Source organism: Apium graveolens, chromosome 3 (genome assembly GCF_009905375.1).
Source record: "Apium graveolens cultivar Ventura chromosome 3, ASM990537v1, whole genome shotgun sequence".
Lineage (NCBI taxonomy): Eukaryota > Viridiplantae > Streptophyta > Magnoliopsida > Apiales > Apiaceae > Apium > Apium graveolens.
Window position 1 is genome coordinate 182,725,667 of NC_133649.1, and position 12,473 is coordinate 182,738,139.

Below are 12,473 nucleotides of genomic sequence, written 5' to 3' on the forward strand. Positions count from 1 at the left end.
TATATATAAAACTATATGGCCTAAATTATGCAACTATATCAACTAAGATATCATGAATATGCAGCTATATGACACACACACAATATTCCTTAACTACCACCCCCAAACTTAAAATCTTCACTGTCCTCAGTGAAGGTAGTAGAAAGGAACTCAGGGTATACCTACTCGGAGTCATCATCATCATCACCCTCAGTGGGTGGAGTATCAGGCGGCGGGTATGCAGAGTCCTCACCAAAAACTGGCCACTGGATATCAGCTCCAAGGCCCCGAAAAGCAGTCCCTAACGCAAGGGTGAGCTCCTGAGCAAACCTGCTCTGCGTCTCATACATGGCATCCATCCGCCGTGAAAGCCTCCTATACTGAGCATCAACCAACCCAGCACCAACCTGAGCTCTCGAAGAACCAGCCTCATCACGCCTTGGCCTAGCCATAGTAGCACCTCGTGCTGAACGCCCTCCTGGAAGATGATAACCCAGCCCATGCTCCTCAGGCTCACCACTGGTCCACTCCTGCATCCCATTCAGCATCCCAGAATCAATCGGAGCTGCCGGCAACTGCAACTGCTCATGAGCCGGCCAGTTCACTCCCACTGCTCGGCATAGCTTCGTAACCGTGGATGCATAAGGGATGTTCATATGCTTCGCTCCCCTCAAAAACTTCAGAATTCCTTGGTACATAAACTCACCAAGGTCCATATAGTACTCCTCATTCAGAATTCCCCACAACAACTGTGCTCTCTCAACTGTGACCTCGTGTGCATGCGAAGAAGGAAAAATATTAGCACAAATAAATGCATTCCATGCACGGGCATACCTGTTCATGGCGATCGCCGGAAAGTGACGATACTCATTAGTGCCGGTCCTGAAGGTCCAAACTGTGCCTGGTCGACAGAGAGTCGCACAAATCAAATCCAAGTCAAAATCCTCAGCAGTCTTTTCATTCCAGTTCTCCTCCTCGGGCTTCCTCTCTCGCTGTCCAATCACACGGCGAATCGCCGCAGGGTGATAATCAACTGTCAGCCCTCGGACCACAGAAAACCCATTCTTTTCGGCCTTCGCGTTCGCGTAGAACTCGCGAACAACGCTCATCGGTACCGCTTCGGGTGACTCACAAAAAGCTATCCACCCCTTCTCTGCAATCATGGGCAGCAACTCACCATCCCTCCCCGATGGTAAAAACCCTCTCTCTTTCAGAATCGGCTTCTCCAAAAGCCTAGTGTACTCCTCCTCCGCAGCTCTGTCAGTTAACCGAGGCCTTGCAGCAGTACCCCTCGATGAATCAGCAGTAGGAACTGTGCTGCTGTCAATAGTGCGTGCTCTCTTGGGTGCCATTGATTCGTGAATAAAAGTGTGTAAGAACTGAGTTTTGGTGCTTGGGAGAGAGTTTAAGTGTAGGAAGTTTGTGGGAGATATGTAGGATAGGTGTATGTATATATAGGGTGTGGATTAGATTAGGGTTTGGGAATTAAGGGTTAAAATGATGGTGTAGTGGGAACAAATCATGGATTTATGGGCTACAACTGTTTTTTGTGTTTTTGTTTTTTTGTTTTTTTTTGTTTTTTTTCTGAACTGAAAAAAAATTCTGGTACTCGACCCCTGAGCGGGCGCTCAGCTTGCTGCGCGGTCGCTCAGCTTGCTGAGTGGTCGCTCAACAGAGCTGAGCGGGCGCTCAGGGGGTCACTGGAAAAAAAAATTTCAGCCCCTGTTTTCTGATTTTTTTTGTGTTTTTGGATAGGTTATTAACTTCTAAGGGTTCCTGTAACAACAATTCATGGGTTGTCTCCCACGCAGCGCTTCTTTTTCGTCATTAGCTTGACGTTTCGTACCCTTCTCAAGTAGTCAACAAAATGGCACTAACCACTTCTCGGTTTGCCATGTCCCCATAGTAGTGCTTCAAACGCTGACCGTTAACCTTGAATGCTTGGTCCGGATCATTCTCAAAAATTTCCACCGTTCCATGTGGAAACACAGTTTTGACAATAAAAGGCCCAGACCACCTCGATTTCAACTTCCCTGGAAAAAGTCGGAGTCGAGAGTTGAATAAGAGAACTTGTTGCCCCAGCACAAATAACTTAGGATGTAGCTTCCTATCGTGCCATCTCTTCACCTTTTCCTTATACATTTTGTTATTCTCGTACGCTTGAAGTCGAAATTCATCAAGTTCTTTAAGCTGAAGCATTCTTTTCTAACCAGCTGCATCTAAATCCAGGTTCAACTTTTTCAATGCCCAGTAGGCCTTATGCTCAAGCTCTGCAGGTAGATGACATCCCTTACCGTACACCAACTGAAATGGGGACATACCAAGTGGAGTTTTGTATGCTGTTCTGTAAGCCCAAACAGCTTCATCGAGCTTTAAAGACCAATCCTTCCTTGACGGACAAACAACCTTCTCTAGAATGTGCTTTATCTCTCTGTTAGACACTTCCGCTTGACCATTTGTTTGCGGATGATAGGCAGTAGCCACTCGATGATTCACATTATAACGCTGCATCATAGAAGTGAACTTACGGTTGTAAAAATGCGATCCTTCATCACTTATGATTACCCGAGGTGTTCCAAACCTTGTGAAAATTTGCTTATTTAGCACTGCCTTTGCATCATTTGTCGGTAAAGCTTTAACTTCGACCCATTTTGAGACATAATCGACTGCCAGCAAGATGTACTGATTATTGCAAGATGAGATAAAAGGCCCCATGAAATCGATTCCCCAAACATCAAAGACCTCGACTTCAACCATCACATTTAATGGCATCTCATCCTTCCTTGTCAAATTTCCCACTCTTTGGCAACGATCACACCTTAAAATAAACTGATGAGCATCCTTGAACAAAGTAGGCCAAAAAAAACCTGCTTGCAAAATACGAGCTGCCGTCTTCTCACCACCATAGTGTCCACCATAAACCGTGGAATGGCAGTCTCGTAATATCCCCTCCGTCTCACAGAATGGGATAAATCTCCTGATGATCTGGTCAGCTCCCTGTCTAAACAAATATGGTTCATCCCACATATACCACTTCACCTCATGCAAAGAACTTCTTCTTTTGAGCGGATGTCAAATTAGGAGGCATTACATTGCTGACGAGATAGTTTACAATATCTGCAAACCATGGTTCTTCCTCCTGAACTGCGAACAACTGCTTATCCAGAAAAGATTCATTGATTAACGTCCTATCTTGTGAAGTAGAATCGGGATTCTCCAACCTAGAGAGATGGTCAGCTACTTGATTCTCAGTACCTTTTCTATCCTTGATCTCTAACTCAAATTCCTGAAGTAAAAGCACCCAACGAATGAGTCTCGGCTTTGAATCCTTCTTGAAAACCAGATAGCGAATAGCCGCATGATCAGTGAATACTGTTACTTTCGTACCAAGTAGATAAGATCGAAATTTCTCGAAACCAAAGACTATAGCCAAAAGCTCCTTCTCAGTAGTGGTGTAGTTCAATTGGGCCCCATTTAAAGTCTTACTCGCATAGTAGACCACATGGAAGAGATTTTTCTTGCGCTATCCCAGAACTGCACCTACCGCATAATCACTCGCATCACACATCATCTCAAATGGTTCTATCCAATCTGGTGCTGTAATAACTGGTGCAGTGATCAAATTCTTCTTGAGAGTCTCGAATGCTGCCAAACATTCATCATCAAATTTGAAAAGCACATCATTCTCAAGCAAATTGCACAACGGTTTAGATATCTTTGAAAAGTCCTTGATGAATCGCCGATAAAAACCCGCATGACCAAGAAAACTACGGATTCCTTTCACAGAATTACGTGGTGGAAGATTTTCAATGACTCCCACCTTGGCCTTGTCCACCTCCAGACCCTTGCTAGAGACCTTATGCCCAAGAATAATGCCTTCACGCACCATAAAATGACATTTCTCCCAATTGAGCACCAAATTAGTTTCCACACACCTTTTGAGTACGGCGCGCAGATTATTCAAACATTCATCATAAGAATGTCCAAAGACGGAGAAGTCGTCCATGAACACTTCGACATTATTTCCAATCATGTCAGAGAATATAGCCATCATACATCTCTGAAAAGTGGCCGGGGCGCCACATAACCCAAACGAAACTCTGCGAAAAGCAAATGTGCCAAATGGACAAGTGAAGGTAGTCTTTTCCTGATCCTCTGGTGCAATACAAATCTGATTATACCCTGAATAACCATCCAGAAGACAAAAATACTCATGACCTGCCAACCTGTCAAGCATCTGATCAATAAACGGAAGAGGGAAGTGATCCTTCCTTGTGGCTTTGTTCAATTTTCTATAATCCATGCATACTCTCCATCCTGTAACTATTCGAGTGGGGATGAGCTCATTCTTTTCATTTGCGACCACAGTGATGCCTCATTTCTTAGGTACACATTGTACGGGGCTCACCCACGAGCTGTCAGAAATAGGATAAATGATGCCTGCATCCAGCCATTTCAGAATTTCTTTCTTCACCACCTCCTTCATAATGGGATTTAGTCTTCGCTGCTGTTCCACAGTCGGCTTACTACCGTCCTCTAGCAGAATTTTATGCATACAATATGAAGGACTTATCCCCTTGATATCTGCTATGGTCCATCCAATAGCCGATTTGAATTCTCTCAAAATCCTTAAGAGCTTGTCTTCCGCACTACCTGAAAGGTCAGATGAAATAATAACAGGTAACATAGATGAATCACCTAAAAAAGCATACCTCAAGTGTTCAGGTAATGGCTTGAGCTCCAAGGTAGGTGCTTCATCTATTGATGGTTTGAGCTTTCCTTCAGCATTCTTGAGGTCAGAAGTACCAAGAGATTCAAACGGCATTTCCAGCTTTTGCTTCGAGGGAGAAGCGTTCAGATATTGTAATTGCTCGTTGCCATCTTCATCATCACTGTCAAAATCCCCCACTAAGGCCTTTTTCAATGCATCAGACATTAGCATATGATCGAGTTCCGAAGTGATCGCAGAATCAATCACATCCACTCTAAAGCACTCCTCATCTTCTGTAGGGAATTTCATTGCCTTGAATACGTTGAAGGTCACATCCTGATCTTGTACCCGCATAGTAAGTTCACCTTTTTGCACATCTATCAAGGTACGGCCAGTAGCCAAGAAAGGCCTTCCCAAGATTATGGGAATCTTCTTATCTTCCTCAAAATCCAGAATAACAAAATCTGCCAGAAAGAAGAGCTTATCCACCTTGACGAGCACATCCTCCACTATGCCCCTTGGGTAAGTAATGGAACGATCAGCCAATTCTAGAGACATGTATGTGGGTTTTGGATCAGGCAGATCCAGCTTTTTAAAGATCGACAACGGCATCAGATTAATGCTTGCTCCCAAATCACAAAGGCACTTATCAAAAGTCAAATTGCCAATAGTGCAAGGAATGGTGAAGCTTCCTGGATCTTTCAGTTTTGGTGGTAACTTTTGCTGCAGAACAGCGCTGCATTCTTCCGTGAGAACAACGGTTTCAAGGTCATCCAGTTTCACCTTCCTTAAAAGAATAGTCTTCATAAACTTCACATAACTAGGCATTTGCTCCAGAGCCTCAGCGAAAGGTATATTGATGTGAAGTTTCTTGAACACCTCCAGAAACTTCCCGAACTGTCTGTCCAGCTTTTGTTGCTGCATTCTTTTAGGAAAAGGTGGTGGAGGATAGAGCTGTTTCTCCCCTGTATTAGCCTCAGGCAGAGTGTGTTCAACAGTAGTCTTCCTTGGTTCCGCCGCTTTCTCCTTTTGTTTAGATTCTTCATCTCTAATTTCAGCTTCTCCTTCTTTTGCCTTTTCAGCATCAGCAACTTTTCCAGACCTTAAGGTAATAGCCTTGACTTGCTCTTTAGCTTCCTTCCTTCCTGGTACTTCCGTGTCACTGGGAAGGGTGCCAGGTTGATGATTGAGAACTGTATTGGCTAATTGACCGATTTGATTTTTCAAGGTCTTGATAGAAACTGCCTGACTCTTGCATAACAGCTTAAGTTCCTCAAAATCAGCACTAGTAGGTGCAGCTGTACTTCCCTGTTGAGGGTATGATTGCCTTGTAGCATACTGCTATGGTTGCTGGAATCCAGGTGGGTTAAACTGTTTACTCACTCCTTGCTGATATGGTGGCTGAATAGCATTCTGATTATTCCCCCAGCTGAAATTTGGATGATTTCTGTTGTTAGGATGATAGGTCGCTGGCACAGGCTGCTGTTGTCGCTGATAATTATTCACATACTGAACAGATTCGTTGACAAGAGAACACTGATCCGTAGCATGAGAACCTGCACAAAGCTCACAAACCATAGCTATTTGATTAACTCCATATGTAGCCAGAGAATCAACCTTCATTGATAGCGCTTGGAGCTGGGCTGCAATAGCGGTGGCTGCATCAACTTCTAGAATACCTGCTATCTTGCCTGACGTCATCCTCTGAGTTGGGTTTTGATGCTCATTTGCAGCCATAGTCTCTATAAGATTATATGCCTCAGTATAGCTTTTAGCCCATAGGGCGCCTCCAGCTGCTGCATCGAGCATGGGCCGAGATTGGGCCCCCAAACCATTATAGAAACCCGTGATCACCATCCAATCCGGCATTCCATGATATGGACATTTTCTCAACATTTCCTTGTAGCGTTCCCAAGCCTCGCACATAGATTCTGTAGGTTGCTGCGCAAACTGAGTAAGAGCACTCCTCATAGCAGCAGTCTTTGCCATCAGATAAAACTTTACCAGAAACTTTTGCGCAAGATCTTGCCACGTAGTGATGGACCCAGCTGGTTCAGAATGTAACCAGTCTTTAGCTTTGTCCCTCAGTGAGAATGGGAAAAGCCTCAACTTGATAGCCTCATCAGTCACGCCATTATACTTAAAAGTGCTGCAGATCTCGACAAAATTCCTTATGTGCATGTTGGGGTCTTCAGTTGCCGCTCCTCCAAAAGAAACAGAATTTTGCACCATCTGAATAGTGCCCAGCTTGATTTCAAAGGTGTTAGCTTGAATAGCCGGATGAAGGATGCTTGACTGAATGTCATCAATTTTAGGCCGAGAAAAATCCATAAGAGCTGGATCAGCTTGAACAATACGATCTCCCATGTTTACTGGTTCTTTCCGCTCAGTTCCTGAATCCGAATCCTCAAAATCTAACTTCTTCGAAATATCAAGAACTTCGTCTGTCTCCTCAGCTGTGTCTAAAGTCCTTTTGCGAGTACGAGAACGAGTTTGCATAAACGCTTGCTAAAGTACCTGAAACACAACCGGAAACAATAAGTAAATACTACGTCCTAATCACTGAGTCCTAATGATAAATGATGGTAAGTACATAAACTAAACAAATACGCCGAGTCCCCGGAAGCGGCGCCAAAAACTTGTTAGGGCTAAATCACGCACTAATATTCACGCAAGTATACACGTTCGCAAGTAATATAGAATACTTTCTAGTTCGTTCCCACAGAGACTCAGACTAAATTATTGTCTAATTAAACTCACTCACCAATGTATGGTTACTTCTCAATGTTAAGACACTAACACTTAAAATTGTTGATTAAATATTAACTACAATTAACTACTTAATTAATCAGTTACTTAACACTTCAAATTATCAATAATAAAACACTCATGAGATCACAACTTCATTATTACTTCCTTCAATAGTCATTGTTATTACCTTTAGCATGTGATAGTGATGATATTAATCGAATAACACGAAACTGATAAAAGCCAACTTTCATTGTACTAATACCATTCTACCAAACATCCACAATTAAGATAGAAGTTGAATAGTCATCAATTATGTTGAGTTCTTATATGTCTACAGAAATTGACAACACAACGATTTAAGCGCAAGTTATTCCTTTTGATTACATAGGGCAAATAAAACTGTTAGAGTTACCCACTAATCATGCACAACATACATGAACCTATGCTAGCATGGCAAGTTCTAAATCTCAAGATCCACCGTCACTTCACAAGAGATTAACACCCTATCTTATATGTTCGCGACGCACATAAGACGAATACGCACAACCAATACTAGATATCATACAATCATCACATACTAAAGTATTAAACAATTACTAAAGAGTTCCATAATAAATCCGTTGCAACCCCATGATCACGATTAGCCCATAATAGCACTTATCGTCATCATGGGTTCATATGAAATCATGATAAACAAACACAAGAAAATAATAACTAAACTAATTATATTAAAACAGAGTACGTCACAAGAGTAAATAAGTTCAAAGTAAGAAAACTAGCATCCAATGTTACAACGAAACAAGAATCACAAGAAAATATGCTTCCTCTTCGTTGCGGTATGCTAAATCGGTCTTCTTCCTTATCTCCTTTGCTCCTTGCGTAAAAACACGATCTTCTTCAATCCACGCTTGTGAAAACGTCTCAAATCTACTTATATAATAGTCCCATAAAACTCAGATTACATAGAAGTGGAAACCAAACAGAAGTAGAAGTCCTGAAATAATATATTTTTTCCCCGACCCTGCGCGGCCGCTCAGCATAGCTGAGCGGGCGCTCAGCTTGCTGTGTGGCCGCTCAGCAATGCTAAGCGGGCGCTCAGACCTGTACTGGAAAAAATCTGATTTTGCTCCGTTTTTTCGCCGTAATCTGCCCGTTTCTTTCCACTCGCAATGGTGAACACATGCCAAGGCTTATTCTTGATGATTCCTCCCCCGAAATGCAACTAATACCCTGAAATGCATAAACACTAGAAAAACGCATCAAATACACAAAATACTTGATTTCAAGACACCAATTTAAGCCATTTTAAGACGCTCTAAGTGGTATAAAATGCCACTTATCAGTGTGCCGTGACAGATTGGTTTTAAAAAGAGATAGGTGATGGTGATTTTGGAAACTGGATAAAGAGACTGTTTTGATCCACCTATGTCGTGGAATTTTGGAAAGAGGTAAAAAGGGAATTCAGTTGATCTATTGGAGTTGCGTAAGAGGCCCGTTATTCGGTAATGGCCCAACATGTGGTTGCGTAAGTGGCTAATTAGGATGGACATTCTGTTTAACCGATTTGTCCAACGTGGGGGAAAGACCTAGCTAGTCTTTTCCCAAGTTCCGGAACACATTTTACTTCTGGATGGCCGCTAATCGCTGTCCGGTGAGGGTAGACTGATCAGCTATCTTCACCCGTTAAACGTCCAATAGATTTGATTGATTCAGTTTTGAAATTGTTTAACAAATCAACGTATTTGAGACAGATGATTTTGGGTCCCCTTAACGGGACAAATGGTTTTATGGTTCCTATAATGGAATGGAATGTTTGAAAATGAAGATAGCATGATAAAAGAATTGAACTCTGGTATTTATACACAGCACATGACTGATATTGTTGTTTCCCGGAGCATGCTAGTTTTAATATACAGTTATGAATGTTTACTCGTTTTCTGACAAGTTATGAATTCTGTTCCTATCACTGCTTTATCATAAACTGCTTTACTTGTTATTCATATAGTGGTGCTGCTGAGCAAGCAATTGTTCACCCTTGTAGAATATCTTATGTGTATTGCAGCTTCCTAGGAGACTCTTATGTGATAGTCGAGCAGAGTTCCAGTTCCCTTTGTGTCAGACTCCTCTGAGGTGGTTGTGTTGGACCAAGGATGGTCTGTTGAGTTGCTGTGTTAAGTTAGCTGTGTCATGATGATTACTGTAAGTTGGTTTGTGTTAGTTGTAACCTAAATCATACTTAAACCTAGAAAAGATCATGGTAAAGGGGTCGTACTTATATCCCATTATTGAATTGTTTATCTTATGGTGGTTATTGATGACGTCAACTCTTGACCCCGGGGTTGAGGCCGTCACAGTTGCTATCAGAGCTACATGTTTGAGTCCCTGATTTAGGTTAAGAGTAGAGTTAAAAGAGTGCAAGATGGTTTATACATATATTTGGGTCAGCAACTCAATCAGAGGTGCGAGTCTAGGAGTTCTGTCAAGGGTTTCGGAGGTGTAACCTTGACGTTTATTGAGGTTTGACTGGAACTGCCCTAGTTTAGAGTACGTCTCCTTCGTATATGTAATATAAGTAATGTCTGATAGAGATTCCTAGTTTTCCTTTCGAGAATTCAAGTCTGATTGAGAAAAGTCAGCTTCTGAGCATACCCGTGATGTCTCAGCTAAAGAGACGCCCCCGTTATTTCTAAATATCACATTTTCTGTGTCAAGGAATGTTATTGGACGGATTATGTGACCTTGGTGAGTTCAGATAGCATGATAATAGATAGGGACTGTTATGACGACTAAGTTTGGTAGTGAATATGGATCAGAACGGGAGGTGACATCTTTGAACTCTTTTATTTCTTCCTTTAAATGTATTTTATCTCCAGAGTAATTGTTTCCTATTACATAAGTTCTTTATCTTTCTTGTGAGAAAGTTGTGAACCCGAGGTCAGCTACTTTGATCTCCTTACAAATCAGATTATTTCTTTTCTATTTGTGAATTTCTTATCTGAATATTGTTTCTTTCCCCGGTGACTTTTCGGTTGATTGGGGCAAACAATTCATATGAATTGACCATTTATCTATGTGATAAAAGGGTCTGGTGGGATGCCACCGAGTAATGTGTCGGGACTGTATGGTACTAAGACTGGCCATCTTATATACTTGTATGGTTGCTCTCACTCATACCTATGTCTTCTTCACAGTTTCTTCTTATTTGATTCCCTTGAGTTGAAATTTCCTTTAATATCCTACGATAATGAATTTATGCGATTGGAGGGTCCTCGTTATTGAAAGCAAGTCAAAGTAACTGTCAGGAAAAGGAAAGCTTTATATCAGGGTGTTATTTAAGAATAATTGTAACCGTAAGAGTTCAAGATCTAAGGATGGAGTTATAGCCTCGAGGAAGGTAACTCAGTGATGGTTGAATCACTTGAGGGTGATAAGAAATCATTCTTAGAGGAATGGTTGGTTGAAATTTGGACTATGGTGTCTGGAGGAGTCTAGAATCCCTTAAGCATGACTTGAATTACTAGTGGGCTCTGTGTGATTGGTGGCTGTTATAGCCGTCCAAGTTTCATTGTATACCAGATTGGTGTTAATGTGATAATAGAGTAGTGACAAGAAGTGGTCAGTTGCTGTTGTACTAAGGATCTATGCTATGGTGAGTAGTATTCTAGTTTTCCTGAACCGTTGTTGATTCTGTTACTATCATTGTTGCTGTGATTGCTAGTGTTGTTAATCTAGATTTCTTTTATAAGTGGACCCCGATATTAAGGACTTGGGTACTATGATTGGGTAGCATTTTCCTGATATAGGTGCACCGTTTAAACGGTGATACCTTCTGTCAAACATTTTGTTATGTTTTGAATAAAACTCATTTATATATTCCAGGAAGATGCCACCTAAGAAAGCTACCCAGTCTAAAGAAAATAGTAGTAGTTTCGCAGAGGGTCTAATTATAAATGAAATTCTAGATTAGTTGCGCCAGCAACAGCAAAAACAGTTGCAGTTAATCCAACAGGTTCAGCAGTGGTATCTACGGTTGCAGCAGCAACAACAAGAAGTGAATTGAAGTGCTAGTTTTAAATCTTTCTAGAGTGTTAAACCTCCCGAGTCTCAAGGTGAATCCAATCCAGTAGTTGCTGGAGCATGGTTACAAGAAATGGAGGAAGTTTTCAACCTCGTTCAAGTAAGCGATAATCTTAAGATTGATTATGTAAACTATTTCTTAAAGGATGAAATGAAAAACTGGTGGGAATCAACCAGAGTGTTAGAAGGAGAAGGCCCTATTCCATGGGCTAGGTTTACTAAGTTGTATTGGAAAAGTATTTCCCAGGTTGTGTGTGAAGTCAAATGGAGATTGAGTTTCTAGGATTGAAACAAGGTGGTAGAAGCGTAGCTGAATATAAGGCCAAGTTTATAGAATTGGCCTGAGTAGTTCCTGAGTATGTAAGTACGGAGAGTCAGAAGGCAAGGAGGTTCCAAAAAGGGTTAAAGCCTGAAATTCGCAGAGGAGTTGTGGCATTGCAACTCAAGACATACTGCTCTATGGTCCAGGTCGCCCTAGTAATGGAAGGTGACCAGAGGTTGACTGTTAAGGAAGAAAGTGATAATAAAAGGAAGTTGGAAGGTGTTGATTGTTGGATTCTAAACGCAGCGGGGCATGGCAAAACACTTTTACACATATAAAATCCAAATAAAAGCATACAGATCATGAATAAAAATTTGAGGGATCGAATCTAACCTTTAAAATTAATTCGGAGACAACGATCAGAGATCCTTAGCAGTTGCTCCTCAAGTGTGAAGCACTCCACCGGTATCCACCAAGAAAAGGATGTTAAGGAGGAGGAAGGAGGTGGAGAGAATTGGGTTTTCCAAACTTTTTTGGGTTTTTGGGTTAGAATAAAATTAGGGTCTATAATAGTGTATTTATAGGCAAAATTTTCAGCTGAAATTTTCCCATAAATATTATTATTATTATCCCATTTATTATTCTTATTAATAATTAAAACACCTTTTAATTATTAATCCTTTTTCTAAACAC

The 12,473-nt window shown here is 41.5% G+C and overlaps 1 non-coding gene across 1 annotated transcript; it reads left to right on the top strand.

Moving 5' to 3' along the window:
• The first annotated feature begins 6,557 nt into the window (after positions 1-6,557).
• LOC141716037 (small nucleolar RNA R71) lies at positions 6,558-6,664 on the top strand. The gene has a single exon (XR_012572771.1). It is a non-coding gene; the product is annotated as a small nucleolar RNA R71 (small nucleolar RNA).
• The last annotated feature ends 5,809 nt before the right edge of the window (positions 6,665-12,473 follow it).